Source organism: Notechis scutatus, chromosome 1, assembly GCF_049901735.1.
Source record: "Notechis scutatus isolate UNSWTSFEM ecotype Mainland chromosome 1, rNotScu1.2, whole genome shotgun sequence".
Lineage (NCBI taxonomy): Eukaryota > Metazoa > Chordata > Lepidosauria > Squamata > Elapidae > Notechis > Notechis scutatus.
The window spans coordinates 179626232-179642201 of NC_142009.1; the positions used below are offsets into that span (position 1 = coordinate 179626232).

Consider the following 15970-nt stretch of genomic DNA (forward strand, 5'->3'; position numbering starts at 1 on the left):
CTTTCTATATTTGTGCCTGTTATGTGCACCTACAGCTCAAATATCCATTAGCTATCAATTTCCTCAAATAAGAGACTTATGGATGTAATTTGGTAATATATAAGAGTTCCTATCTTAAAATATTTCAAATACTCAAAGTATACAAATGTTCAAATACTACAAATAAGACCTCCTAAATTGAAAAGTTGAATTGTATATATCATTTTTTTCCTCACATTTTTGGTTATGCTATGGCCCAACTTGAGAGACCAAAAAAAATGAGAACCTTCTCAAGAAAGCATTTTATGTTGGTTATGACTTGCAAGGGGGACATGATGTATTACCATGCTTGTTGAAACATATCTGAGTACCATACTGATAGTCGAACTGAAGTTTTAAAATTGAATTAAAGATGTTTTTCAAAAAACAATATATTGGGAAGATAGCCTCAAAAGCAATCCCCACCCCAAGTTTTAAATATACAAAAATGTACACCAAAGGCAGGTTTCCTAATTCTGAAGATATTCAAAGCTTATTAAAGCAAATGGTAATCCGATCGGCAAATAACTAAGATTACCTGTCCATATCAAATCAAATGCGATCCCAGCCAAGCACACCCTTATCTATACCATTTAGATAATTTACATACATTCCTTCTTTTGCAATGTTTGAGTTGTACACCATCTCTCCCAACTTTTAGTGAAGACAATACAAGGATGTTTCAGTACTTTCCGCCCACGCCCTCACCCTTTTTTTTTTGCACTGGATTTCTCTGGGAATCATCCACACGCCACCCACCCACCCACGCATCCTCGCTCTCCTTCCGGCAATCTACAGCGGCAGAAACCAACTGCAGCGATGGAACAGTGCAAACAGCCTGCTAGGCGAGAAAGAGGCAGGGCGCTTCTATATTTCGTTCGCCCTTTTTCTCCCCGCTCCCCCCCGCGCGTCTTACAAACGCAAATCTGCCTGTACACCTATTTAATTTAGAAGGAAGCCCCACCAGCCTCCCTGTGACTTGGTCCCAGGTAAATGCGCAGAGGAATTGCGGCCCCGTTTTAGACAGGCCGCTGTCCCCAACAGTTTCCATTCTGATGAATAACGAGCACGGCTCAACGAAACTTGCACGGATGTCACTTGGGCATTGTTACCCGCGCGTGTTTATCTAGCAGTGTTTCGTGTCACCTGCCGCCCAAGCTGGTTCGTGCATTTGTAACCGGACGCTGACTTTCGGAGCGACTTTAGAAGCACGCGCGCAAGTTTGCAAGCCGCGCAGATGGGGCTGCAGGAGGAGACGCCGAATTAAAGACAGCCCGGTCTTAAAAAGCCGAAGCACACACACACACACACCTATTCCAAGCGCCCGCAATCAACACGATACGATGCTTAACACAAAAGTAAGGGTCGCAACTGAAAAACGAGATTTGTGATTTTCCTGCTATTTCTTCCGGAGTAGAATCTTAATACACCCAACTGGGCAGCAATTTCACTACTCCCAGCAACTTGCAAGGACGGAAGGCAATTGGGCTTAAAAGAGCATTTTTGTTAGGTTTGGTTTGGTTTTGTTCCACGGTCCTGCAATGCTTCTGTCGCAACATGCCAGCCGAAACCTCCCGCGTACCCAAGTGATCCACAACGCATTCATGTTTAGTGGGCGCCGGAGCCCCCGAAAGGCGCGCGAACGCAACGATTCCGCAAGCGAGGAAAGCGCACGCGGCGCAAAAGGGTGCGCCGCGGAGCCTCCGGACTGCATCGCCCCACGCCTTCGGAGTTGGAGCGGAGCGAAGCCGCCGCCGCCGCTCCGCCCGGAAACTCCCGTGCGATCGCCAGCCACAAGGTGAGAGTTGCCGTCCTTACTTACTTGTCTCCAGGACGTCCTCGCCGCCGCCGCCGCCGCCGCCACTGTTCTGCCTGAGCGTCCGGCTCTTGTCCTAGCCGGGAAGGCTGTTGGTCAGAAGTTACAGCCGAAGTCCCCCTCGCCCGCGGCCAAGCTTTTCCCTTTCCATCAGTGGGTGTGCTGCTTCCGCCGCCTCCCAGGCTCCCCTCTGACCCGCAAGCCTCAAGCGCGGGAATGGCTGCCACTCTGGCGGCGGCGGGAGCAGGAGCAGCAGCCTCCGCCTCCTCCTCCTCCACCGCCGCCGCCGCCGCCTCCTCCTTTCCTTCTCTCCTCTGCCTGCGCATCCACGGCCGCCCCCCTCCCGCGCCGTCACATGGGGAGATTCCGTTCCTCCGCGCTCCGGCTCTTCCCTCCCACTCGCGGCCGCGTGACGCAGATCCTGGCGTGAGGCAGCGCGAGGCCGGGGGCGGCGGCCCTTCCCTCGCCGCCTGGAACAGAAGGCAAAGCCGCCTAGAAGGAAGCGCTTGGCAGCCGGGCAGGGGAGAGGCGGCCCAGGAAGAGCGGCAGCGAGGAGGGAGCGGCGGGTAGCGCCGCACCCCCCCCTGAAGCGGCTGGGTGGCTTTAACTCAGAGGAGCAGCGAGGCTGAAAGGATGCCCGGCTTGTGGGGAGAGAGGCGTTGGCGTGAGCTCCGCTTCCCCGAGGGAGATGTAGAATTGGGGTCTCACTCAGCCTCCCCCCCCTTTGTAGGGGGACGGTTTTAAAGTTTGGGCATGCTTGGATGCCCGCGTCGCGTCACCGCCCCCAGCAGTACCGCAGCTTCCTAATGGGGTTTATTTTCAGGGCTATTATTATTTTGGGTGGGTAATCTATAGTTAGATTCGCAATCTAAGGCTGGTGGAAACTTAATAATTCAAGTCCTAACCAACCGCCTAAGAATGATTAAGGTAGCACATCTGAGAATCCAAGCAGTTCCAAGCAAGGTGTTCTTTGTAAAATGAAGGTGTTCGGGTCTGATAAATTCAATACTGCCAGATATCAAAGGAGTCCTTTATTGCTCTGGATTAGTTACAACAACGGATTTCTTTTTCCATAAGTGTTCAACCTCCATCTGCAAACCCTGGTGTTTCATAATGCTTTCCAATTATTTTTCATCAATCCTAGCATCACCAGGAAGAACATCATCAATGAACCAGACATTCTTTTCAGTAACTGATATGAGACGTGTTAGGAATAAGATGCCTATGTGGAGCTTAAAGTTCCATAAGATCTTTACCCACTCATTATTCAAAACCACCTCAACTTGCTAGTCCCAGTAAGTTTTACTACTTCCAGATTTAAACCTCAGGCAAAACTTTCAATGAAAAATTCTGGCAACTCAGCCATGTAGTCATGCTTGTAATCAGTTTGGTTAAATTTTGCTGCAGCCACTGATCAAATGGTCACTTTTATCCTTTTTACTGACATTTGCTATTGTTTGTTACATGTTGAATTTTCACTTTTATGCAATTAGTTGGCAAAGCTTGTTCTTGAGCTGCTGAAATAAAGCCTTCAGTTTCTTTAACACTCCTGATTTTAACCAACTCCCTAGTGGGAGTTTTGGGTTTGTTTGGGGTGGCGTTTTTTTGGTCAGTTTTTCCTTCTGTATCTTTCAAGTGTTGACTCTTCATTGGGTTGTTCTTCCAATGAGCAAATCTGTGTCCAATTGCTTCTTTTCTATAGTCATAGAAAAGTCATATAAATTGTTTCCAAGAGCTTTCCTTGATTGACTGTGTGCTGGCTTGGCCTTCATACGTGTTGAGCTCTTCTAAAAGATTTTAGTTGCCACTATTCTGAGCATTTGTGTCTCTGCAAGTTAGTTAAGATGTATGTTCGTGCAAATAATAAATATCAGTATTACTTATTCCTGGAAAATGACATAAAAGGATGATTTGTTTGAGTAGTCCTGTCCAGGGCTGTTCAAAAGTGAATGCTTAATTCTTGTCTGAAACAGGAGTCCCCAACCCCCATCTGTGGACCAGCACTGGTCTGCGGCATGCCAGAAACCGGACATTGCAAACAAGCGAAACTCCATCCATGGGATGCAGGCAGCACAAGAAATCACATCTCCTCTGGTCTGTGGAAAAACCTCTCCATGGACCCGGTCCCTGGTGCCCAAAAAGTTGGGTCCGCTGGCCTAAAATGAGTAGAGAATTGCCGTATCCCTCCGCTTCTTGTCTTTTGAATGCTTTCACAGAAAGGATTCAAACACTTCAACAATGAATACATTTGTACCACATGCCTGATTATACAAATTGCACAGTAAGATTTCATCCTAAAGTAAAGGTAAGATTGTAGCAACAGACTAAAAGTTTTATACTTGTATCATACCCCAGATAATATATTATTCAGTCTTTTCAAGCTTGTGCCTATTTCTGCATTGTATCTTTCAGTTATTTGCCCAGCTTCCAGTTTCTTTTTTTAATTGCTGTTGCTTCTTTCAACTCTTTCTAATTTTGTTTCTGAATATCATATTATTCGGGCATAAAGTCATAAAGCCATCATCTTCCAATTAAAACAGAAATGTTTATGGGGCAGTCAAGTTGCAACATCTGAATAAAAACATTCCTTTTCAAAAAAAAGAGAAAATTTTCATTAACTGCGTTTAAAATAGAACAATGACGAACGTATTCCAAAAATTAATATAATCTGTCATTTATAGAGCACCCCATGAAACAATGAATTCGTTAACAAAATTCCTGTTTCAATGGACAAAACCTGCTAAGTTTCACTACTCTTCCAAATGTATTTTCCAAATGATTTTATTTGATTCCATTGAGACTGTTCCAATCCATATACATAGATTGTTGCAAGAGTAAGTCATAGTGAAATCAATTGGTAATTTTCTGAATATTGTCTGATAGAGTTGTGTCACAGTAGATGACAGCCCTTAGCAGAGTGTGAATTTGTTTGTTTGTTTATTTACATTGCTTTATCACCCATGGACCCAATCCAATCCAAAGCCTTAGTGCCATCAGGGTGGCCATCAGGGCTTCAGCTGAACTAGGTAGCAGACCCTTGGGAACAACCTCAAGTTACCTCTGGAACCCAATTAGGTCTGTTGGTCATCTTGGTCAGTTTGATCAGTCTGATCTCCTAGCAATAAAGGGCAGCACCAGAGAATTAGATCCAGAGAGTCATCTGACCATGATGGGGCAAATAAAAATCTCTCCCAATTCTAGATCACATTACCAGATTGGGTGTATGAGCCAGGCCTTAGATGGCTTGAGACAAGTTCATGGTTGTGATGGTGGCCATGAACATTAAAGTTACCTCAGACCTTGCACCCCAAGGAGAGAAATTGCAGCTTGGAGGTTGGTACTATGTAGCCTGGAGGTCGGTACAATGGCAACAATCCAGAGGTGGTATCCAGTTCTGGAGAACCGATAGCGGAAATTTTGAGTAGTTTGGAGAATCACCAAATACCACCTCTGACTGGCCCCACCCCATCTATTCTCTGCCTCCCGAGTCCCAGCTGATCTTTTTTTGTTGCCCTGCACAGGAGAACGGAGCTGGAAAGCAGGTTAGTGGGGTGGGGAGGGAATGGAGAAGAATCATCATGATCACTCAGAGAACATGGCTGATGCCACACCCAAGGCATAGGCATATTTCCTAGTGGGAATTATCTTCTAGAGAGAAATATCCCCTTACAAGCCCAGCCAAGTTTCAGGTATCAGATCGCCTTTTTCCCCTGTGATCAAATCATGGATGAGGACAGCTTTATTACCGATTGACCTGGCATTCAACAGCAACAGCCAAAAACTCTGGTCATCAGAGGTCTACTGATAGGAGTGTAGGGTTGAGACCAGAGGGCTGGAATGCGCCACCAGAACACCATACTCAGGGTGTATTCTGCAAGAGTGACCCAACTCCTGTCTCCCTCTTGGGAATAATTTTCTTAGTAATTATCACTGACCAAAAAAGAAGTGGATGGTATGTATTCTGTTATTTAGAGCTCTCTAAAGTACAGCTGTGCGTGTAATGTTTCTAGAGAAATACTACATTAGAGACAATTGCATTTTTCTTGCCTTCTGAATGCTGCTTTTGGCAGCATCAAAGAAACACAGAAGAGATTAGTCTTATTAATTGTGGCTATACTTTATTTAAAAACATTGTAATGCTTTTAAGGAGCACACTTGCTGTACTTGAATTTCATCTTCATTTTCCCTCTTTTTAAAAAAAAATATCCTAAGTTTCCTGTTTTCTTGCCAATATGTCTTTCATCACCATGCAACTCCTAGCAAGTTTTCCCCAGTATTTTTAATTCTGGAATGCCAGATTCTCTTTCCAAGCAACATCATATGAAACAGCATAAGCCTTGGCATATGTTGGAAACTGGTTGGCTGCTATTCATAGTTTCCAGTCTCCTTTAGACAAGTTGGAGTATTGGCATCAAGATAGAAGTGCTTGGCCACTGCCTTTTCCCCTGGGTCTGCTTTCCCAGTCTAGTCTACACTCCTAAAATTTTGTGGTACTTTTCCTTCCTAGCTTCCACCCAGCATACATTACAAAATCCAATTCATAACTAAGGGGTTTGTGTCAGACAATTCTCAGTTCTACTGCATTTCCTGTCCAACAAGCTGAAAGTGCTTTATAAAAAGTCAGACTGGTGTTCAGGACAATTTACCATGGGATTGACCCAGAAGAGAAAGCAATTGAATGTCATTTGTTTCCTACAGGTAAAACTTACCCAAAGGAATTTATATCCTGTAGAGTTCAAGACAGAAGTGTCCACGGAGTCAACAGTATCAAAATGGTTAAGTGCAAAGGGTGAACAAAGCTCCATCCCCTTTTAAGGTATACTACTTTGATTACCTCGGTTGTGGCAATTTTTGGTTTTTTAAAAAAAGTTTTTATTTTTTACAACAAATATACAAACAAGACATAAAACATAAAACCATCTTTCAATTATATACATACAGTGTGTCAGTTGATTACAATCTTTTGTGCTATCCTTTTTTTTGCCATTACTCAAAAGTTGTATAAATTCTCACCTTGTCAATCTTAACATGTGCTTATGTATTTATCAATCATTAATCATTCATTTGATTAAACTATTTTTCCATCATTTTATGCAAGATATTCTAAATTTCATTATAATTTAATCTTATACATTCATCCAATGGTTATATATTTTATATTGTATTCTATATCAATCTATTAACTTTTTATTGTAAAGCTTCCTAATCTATTTCTTTACCATGTCTTTTTATCTAACCATTGATAAAATAAATACCATATCATATAAAATTGTTTATCTTCTTGTTCTCTGATTGCAAATGTCAGTTTACTTATTTCAGCACAGTCCATGATTTTCTTCATAATTTCCTCCTGCATAGGTATTTTTTTCATTTTTCCAATTCTAAACAAATACAATTTAGCTGCTGTTAAAACATTTACAATCAAATATTTCAATTCTTTGCTGTGTATTTCTGGTATAATTCCCAATAAAAATTTCTCAGGTTTAAAGTCTATATGTTGTTTTATCATTTTTTCCAACCACATGTGGATTATAGTCCAGTATCTTTTTGCATCTGAGCATGTCCACCACATATGGTAATATGAACCAGGTATCTGATGACATTTCCAACATTTATCCGATTTATTCTTGAACATTCTCGCAATTCTCGTCAGGGGTAAGTGCCACCTATAAAACATCTTATACAAATTTTCTTTATATGCAGGTTGACATTCTCATTTTATAATTTTGAGGTGTTGTGGCTATTTTTGTTGTTTATTACTGTTGCATACCTTCAAACCCCTTGGAGATAACCTATTTCAAAGACTAGAATAGTTCCTTCAATTCAGTGGTTCTGTATGGTTCTATAAACAGCCTAAGATACTTGTAAACTATTAGGAACATCTGACAGCTGTTCATAACATCTGTACCTGACACTTCTCAGACCCACACCCAGAATGCTTTCTGTGAGCAAATGAGTTACATTTTCAGCAAAGTTGTAGATTAAGTCCTCATATCCTAATGTGACACGTATCCAATTCTTGTAAATGAATGTCATATTAGAGGCTAGCACTTGGCTTGGCAACAGGCCAGTTTCCTGTTTAATTAACACTGTTTTAAACTAACTCAGCTGCAAATGATTTAGGTCCATCTCAGACATGATGAAGACAATGTCATGGGACCATAACAGAAAAAAAAAGATGTTGAGTATTGCTATGATTTAGTTAAATAGGAGTGGGGAATGACCCTGAGTTCACACAGTATCTAAGGAATCTAATTTGAATTGAAAGAAGGAAATTTGCTGGAAGTTCTACAAACAGAACACATGTAGATTGGAATGCTTATCTGTTATTTTTAGGGGTGTTCAAAATGTGGAGTTACACTGACCACAAATGAAGTTGATTATCCTGTGGCTTAAATTGTGAGCCAGCTATGCCGTAAAGGGCATAAAACTATAATATATAACCCAATGGGAATATGTTTATTTTCTCTTTTTGAGACACACACAAATGCATAAATTCAATTTCTCCTTTTTTTTCTATTGCAACTGAGCCTTGTTGGATGCCTAGAGGCCACAAAGAACGTTGAATTTTCATTGTATTATTTCTTTTGAGAGGAAGTTATCCTTTTTCCTGGAAGAGTAAAAATTATTGATTCTGCTTCAAGTGAGCACAGTGGTAATAGTGCTCCTATTTCTCAGTGATGCTGTTTAGCTTCTGCCGTGTTGGCTCTCAAGCACTTTAGTTTACTATAAGAATGCACCAGGATTATAATTATTAGTAGGAGGGGGAGCTTGATCCCATCACCGTCAGGGTTAACTGGTTCTTAGGCTGCAAGCTGAACACATTTCTATATAGACCCAGGGTTTGGGTTTTTTCATTTCATTTTTCAATGTTTTTTTAGATTGAGTCATTTCATCTTCAGATGATTATAGAGGGTCATATACAAAGTCACAGGCATTTTCTAATTGTTGTGAAGATTTTGTAAACTTGAAAAGAAACAAGGTACCATATGCACTTCTCCATTACCAAACATTGTTAAGAATTCTGATGATTCCTTAAATGTTCATATGCCAGAGCAGTGTTGGCGAACCTTTTCGGCACCAAGTGCCAAAACAGGAGCGTGCACATACTGGGGAGCACTGGAAACCGGAAGAGCTGAGCCCCCGGTTTCCAACACATGCGTGTGCACCAGCCACCCAGTCTTCCAGTTTCTGGCATGCATGTACACGTGAAGACCAGCTAGCCGGCACACATGCACATGCCGGAACCTCAAAGAGCAATGGACAATGGCTGGCATGCCCGGAGAGATGGTTTTGTGTGCCTCTTCCGGCATGCGTGCCATAGGTTCACCATCACGGTGTTAGAGGTAAATTGGGGAGGGGGGAGAATCACTATTTGGCAAATAGTATCAAATTGTAAGCAGTGAACTTGGATATCCAAGGTCCTACCTTTACTTCAAATGGGGTCTCCCAAATCCAATGAAGATGCTTCCTTCCCCATCACTACAACACCCATACATGCCAGTGGCATCTATGTACTATCCTATATCTCACATACCTGCATTCCCTATGCTTGTTTCCCTACTTCGCATATAACTTCCCTTAATCTGAACAAAATGCCTTTGGTGGCTGGGGTAGTTGTTTCTAAAATTTAAGAGTATGTATAAAATCTGCAGAATTTATTCCGATTTAAAGAGAAAGGAAGATTATTAAACTGTAAGCAAGCAAAACACTGTAGTGGGATAAGGGGAGAAAAATGGTAATGACAAGAAACATGATGGCAGTGAAGCTGTGCTGAACATATTTAAAGAGGCAGTATGGGAAGGATTCCAAGAGGTAGGAGAGGAATATTTGAATCTACCTAGTCACCTCTTAATCTCTGTGATATTCAAGATAATTCAGAAGAGCAATTTGCTTCTATTATGCATAGCTAATGGCAATGTATGTTCAACTAGAAGAAAGAATTTAAGAGAGTTGAATATAGTACATTAGAAGCAATATTTCTCTCTCCCTCTCCCTCCCTCCCTCCCTCCCTGTGTGTGTGTGTGTGTGTGTGTGTGAGAGAGAGAGAGAGAGAGAGAGAGAGAGAGAGAGAGAGAGAAACAGACAGACAATATTTCTTCCCTTAGTGAGCTCACTTAAATCTCATGTTAAAAGAATGTATGAGACAAGATCAGATTGCCTATTATTAAAAGTATAATTATTAATGCATGCTATTATTATACACTTTAAATAAGAAAAGGCCTACTCTATAATGATTAAAATAGAAGGTGAATAGTAATAAAACAATAATCAGGAAATTCTCTAGAATATGCACACAGTGCTCATTAAATGTATAGAACAATAGAATGGAATACGTATAGCTTAGGGTTGAACTGTGGAGTTTTTTGTGCTTTCTGAGTTTGGTTGTTTGCTGCAGATGTTTCATTACCTGACTAGGTAACATCATCAATGCACTGATTTACATGCAAACAACCAAGCCCAGAGCATCAAGGACTCTCATTTATAGAGAATTTTTGTAGCAGACAAACCATTTGATTTTCTGAATTCATTTTTTTACTAAACTACATTAATTACAGCTAAGCAAAGCACATTTTCGAGGGTTTTGACTGAAATCTGAGAGCCAGTTTGATCCTAGTGGTTAAGGCACAGACTAGAAAGGGGAAATTGTGAGTTCAAGCCCCACTTTAGCCCTGATAGCCACCTGAGTGACTTTGGGCCAGTCACTCACTCTCAGTCCAACTCATATCACAGGGTTGTTGTTGGGAAAAAGGAGGAGGAAGGTGTGTTGGATATGTTCACCACTTTCAGTTATTCATAAAAAAATAATAAAGGGATACATATAAATAAATAAAATAGAACAAAATAATAAAATGTGAGTGATATCTATAGATTAAAAGGTGGCATATATTGTGTTTTTCCCCCCCGGCAGTGAAATCACATAATGCATATTTTAATTAAATCCAAATAAGAAACAGAAAGCTCATAGAACATTCCTTTAACATTTAAAAAGTAATTCCAAGAAAGACTTTCTAAAGTATTCCACTGTGTGAAAGACAGAGCCCTTGTCTCATCTCATTTGGAAAAGGCTTTAAACAGGACATCTGAAGTAGATGTTAGAGCGGGGGGGGGGGGGGGGGGGGGGGGGGGGGGAGAGGGAGGGAAGAAAAAAAAAAAAAAGAAGGAGGAAAAAAAAAAAAAAAATGATTTAATAAAAAAAAAGAGGGGGGAAAAAAAAAAAAAAAGAAGGGGGGGGGGGGGGGGGAGGGAGAAGGGAAAAAAAAAGAGGAAAAAAGGGGGGGGAAGAGAGGGGGGGGAGGGGAAAAAAGAGAAGGGGAAAAAAAAAAAAGAGAGGAGAGGAAATTGAGTTGGATTGAATTTTTGGGAAGGGGTGTTTTTGATTTTTTTGGTGGGGAGGGGAGGGGAAGGTGGAGGGAGGGAGGGGGAGGGGGGGGAGGGGGGGGGGGGGGGAGGGGGGGGGGGGGGGGGGGGGGGGGGGGGGGGGGGGGGGGGGGGGGGGGGGTGGGGGTGGGGGTTTTGGGGGGGGGTTGGGTTAGAGGTTAGGAAAGCACATAGGAGAAAAATGAAGACAGAAAATCTGATATGGTTATTAAAAGCAGCCCTTTAAATAGGGCCCAGACCATCACCACAACTCAATCAGAAGGAAGACATGAAAAGGAATGAAGCTGTGAAGGTAAGTGTAGAAAGAACTGTTGTATTAATACTGAATGGTTGTCAGCCTTCAAGACTGGGAATAAAGATTGAAAAAAAAAAGACTTAGCATTTAAACCCTTGGTCTAATTGAGGTAACAACATATCTATTTTAACCTTGATCAAATAAACCAACTTTATATTCCTTTCTTTTACTTTTAATAATTTTGATTTTTAAACTTGATTTTTAGTCAAATAATGTCAAAATCACAATTGATTTCATTTTTTCTCTGTCCCTTTTCACAATATTCTAAATAAGTTTAACAATCTCTTTTGTAAATCCAATATAGGAAATTTATCCAGTTCACTTTTGTGTATTCCTTCTAAGACATTTCATCGATTTCTATATTATATGCCCATATACCATCTTTTTCCATATCATTCTTTTGACCTGTCATTTTAAATTATTGGTATAATTTATTCCAGACTTTCACAATTTTCTGCCCTTTGAATTGGTTGAACTTAGCTTCCATAATCTCTAGTTATTATCCAAGGATCCAAGTTATTGGCCAAGGATTTTGGAAACTGAAGTTAAACATCCAGTCTGGGAAATCGATTTGATCTGTTTCCCAACAGCAAAGCTGATGCATTAATCAGATCAAGAGAATGTCTGGGAACAAAAGTGTTCTCCCACACAATCCCACTCATTCTGACCTTGCCTGCCCTTTTAGATCTGTCATAAATGATTGCTGACTGATTTATCTTGACTGCAATTGTGCATGACATGAGAATACTTCCTACTTCTATAGTATACACAAAACCCATTAGAATCCAATAGGCTTCACTTCTGAATATACATGTAGTGTAAAAGGTACCACTGTTCAGAATGATAATTTTGGAAATGCGATGGCAATACAAATTGATTCTGCACACATCTGGGGGGGGATTTTTTAAAGGATGGTTCCTGGATGAGCTGAACGTGCTTTAAAGTTGTACTGCATTTGTTTCATTACAGCAAACATTCTGTTGGAAAACAAAACTAATAGGAAATAAGTTGGTAACTGCAGTTTGTTGCAACGAAGTGGAAATATGCATTCTTGTTGTATTTTATAATAACTACCATTATTTTATCACTGTTTAGGTTGTATTCACTGAAGTGGTCTCAGTTCTTGAAATAAATCAGAAATATTCTGCTGTACACAGTATAACATAAGTTAATGAACTGCATACAAAAGAGACAAAAATTGTTACTAACAGCAGTCCCATGGAGTCTTGCTTTGAAGGAGAATATGACTTGAGTTGTCATATTTTTAAACAAAATAGAGAGGCATGGCATTCAACATTGTTCCTTTTTATTTTAATTTCTAAAATATGTGCAGGCTAGAGATCACCTACACAGCAATGTCTGAATTTTTAACCACGACATCAAAAGTGACATTGGAGTATTTAATTTTTAAAGATTGTAGCAGCTGGCATTGCTTAGTCTCTAGTCTGTGCACAGGTCTTTGAAATCATGAGGGTGGGCTCAACATAAGTAACAAGTAAATGAATTCTCAGAGCTCCCTGCAAGATGTACGGTACACACACACACACACACACACACACACACAGAGGTCTAGGTGTGTTCGGGTCTTTTCCCGTATAAGATTAAGAGTATCTTGGCGACGTTTCGGCAAGGTCCCACTCGCCATCCTCAGACTGGTGCTTTCAGCTTTGTGCCAGTGCAAGCAGTGTGTGAAAATCTACGAAAATGCACACACACACATAAATAATATAAATATAAATAATATAAATAATATAAATATAAATAAATGTTCGGGAACACAGTTGGTGTCAAAAAAGTTCCAGAGGCTGTTCTAAGACTGCAAATATAACAGCTGGTGTAGCTCCCTGTTGAGATTCTTGAAGCTCATCTCCCACGACTTGCTCCTCGGTGTCTTTTACAGACGCCAGAAGTGGAGGAGGAGGAAGAAGAGGAGGAGGAGGACGAAGAGGTGGCAAGTTGATGGTGCCTCATCCACTCAGTACAGTCTGTTTAAGTGCAGGCTTTCGACTGCTACAGAAGGTTGCAACACAAACAGAATTACTATTTTAAAATGTATGTTTAACCATATTTTCCAAAGATGCTACTGTCATTTGTGAAGAAAACACTCCAAACTGTTTGCTTTTTGATACAGAAGGTTGATGATTCTTTGCATATGTATACGTTCTCAGTGTACCACAGATTTCTTATAATAGTCCCAAGTTGTTTTGCATTTTATATAGTATAATGGAATGAAGGAAGCTATTCGCGGGGAAGGCTTTCTTCCATCTGCACATTTTGGTTGCAAAACAGGCATGGCATGCAAGAGGCTTAAAAATGTCCTCGTTTAGGTACTTCCAGGGCTACAAAAGTGAAACTTAGTACTTAGCATTTGCAGGCCTGGCACTGTAAGATTCCGGGATAGTAAAGCCACACAAGATCATGAGCCCAAAGAGGATTGCAAGGGTTGATATTACTGTCACCTTTAAAATCAATGTTTGATTTTTGGCAGTGATACTCAGCTGCAGCCATTGAATTCAAAATGCTTTAAGATGTATTTAAGAGTAATGAAGAAAGTGGACATGCAACCTATTTGCTGAGCTATTCTCCACTTCAGCCAGCCCTGCCTAGGAAATTACAGACTTGTTGCTTAGTAGAGAAGAGAATTACCAAGCAAAATGCCTTTCACCATAAACTATATTTCCCAGAGTGCACTATAGGATAATGGATACCATATCTTGGACTTACTGAAATCTGGCAATGGTCTAAATTGATTGTGACTAACATCAGCTGGATGGATCACAATTTGTATAGGTCACACAACATAAAGAAGCTAAGTTCTATTTTGGGGCTACCAAATTAGTGGATGACTGAATGCCCCACGAAGCAATAAGAAAAAAAGATATCAGAAGAAAACAGCATAAAATGCCATTGTTCATGGAATGAAACTTGATGAACAGCACAGGAGAGTTTGGTGTAATTCAGGACCATGGGAACCATTACCTAAGCCTACTTTAGCATAAAATAGCATTCCTGGCACTGGTTTTCTCCAGATACTAGCTGGAGATAATGGAAACAATAATCCAATATCTAGAATGCAATACATTTAAAAAAAATTGGTATAGATCAGGGGTTTTAAACTTGATTTCATTGAGGGCCGCAGCAGGGTTGTATTTAACCTTTGGGAGGGGTTGGTGGGCTTGGCCAGGATGGGTGTCACCGGCTCAATGTCACTTGTATTGGTGCCTGTGGGGCCCAAGTGTTCTGCCAGTGAAAACGGGTTCCCAAGTTCCATTTCTGGCCTCCTCCAACCCTCTGCCAGCGAAAACGGAGCTCGGGAGAGCCAGATGCCGAGAGCTAGCTTTTGTTTTTGCTGGCAGAGGCACCATGGGCTGGTCCTTCTCTGTTTCCAGGGCAACCCCGCAGGCTAGATCTAAGCCCCCACGGGCCTTGAGTTTGAGACCCCTGGTATAGATCATCCCATCACAAATCAACCAGAGCATTGTTGTCCATGCCAAAATAATAATGGTGCTTGCATGTAAAAATCACTAAGAATTTGAGCTCAGCTCCACAATATCCCCTGCAATGAGAGCTGTGCTAAATCAGAGACTGATCCAGTCCAGCTTCTGCTCCTTTGATGATCAAACTGAAGTTCTAGAAAGCCCAAGAATAGGGTGTCAATGGTGTTACTTCATCAGTATTCAGGCTGCTCTAGAATCTCAAAACTTCTTCCCACACCTTTCTTACATTATACTTGGAACTGGCATGCTGCAAAACCAAAGTATCTGTTTTATTCCAGAAACTTTCTGAGAAGATAAATGCCATTGGCAGTTTGGAGTCATGTTTTAAAGTGTACCCACATGCCTAGAGTAAAGGGCAAAGATAAGCAAGGGTAGCAGAGTATATACTGAGGTGGATAATGGATAGACGTATCAGTATTTGACACTGGTTATATCTCCAAAACAGTCATGTCCAGAGCCATGATTTTACAATATTAACTACATGTTATCATGTCAGAAACTCTCCCAGCCCTCAAAAGTTTAGCATGATTTGCCATAAACACTTCAGTTAAAATAATGCTGAATCCTTTATGGAAGAAACCCTGGGTTTGTGCTTTAATTACTACATCTACAAGCTAATGACAGATTCGGGTAACCAAAACTGAGCTTTTTTATAAAATCAATACAGTTTGTCCTCCATATTATGACCAATATGGAGCTTGCCAATTACAGTTGTTAAGTCATGACTGATCTGATTTTATAACCTTTGGGTACCGATTATTCACTATGAGCCAGTTTTGCCAAAATTCAGAAGTAAATGTAAAAATGGCATAAAACGGTCACATGTCTGATGTTATGAATGGCCATAAGCACCCAACTGCTGCAACTGCTAAGCACCCAACATACGGACATATGACTGGATCGGGCAGCTTTTGGAAGTTTGGAACTGGATTGTAAGTACCCCCAGGGAAGTCTGTCATAACT

The 15970-nt window shown here is 41.1% G+C and overlaps 1 protein-coding gene and 1 long non-coding RNA gene across 3 annotated transcripts in view; one reads left to right on the forward strand and one right to left on the reverse strand.

The window, feature by feature from the left end:
• NAB1 (NGFI-A binding protein 1) overlaps window positions 1–2148 on the reverse strand; it is a 73210-nt gene extending 71062 nt beyond the window's left edge. The window contains exon 1 of one of the 2 annotated variants that reach the window (XM_026667997.2): window positions 1841–2148. The gene's annotated coding sequence lies outside the window, so the exon portion shown is untranslated. The remainder of the gene's footprint in view (window positions 1–1840) is intronic. The other variant, XM_087949551.1, reaches the window with a different exon arrangement.
• LOC148133119 (uncharacterized) lies at window positions 2146–7131 on the forward strand. The gene is made up of 3 exons (XR_015746471.1): window positions 2146–2396; window positions 3808–4139; window positions 6533–7131. It is a non-coding gene; the product is annotated as an uncharacterized LOC148133119 (long non-coding RNA).
• The last annotated feature ends 8839 nt before the right edge of the window (window positions 7132–15970 follow it).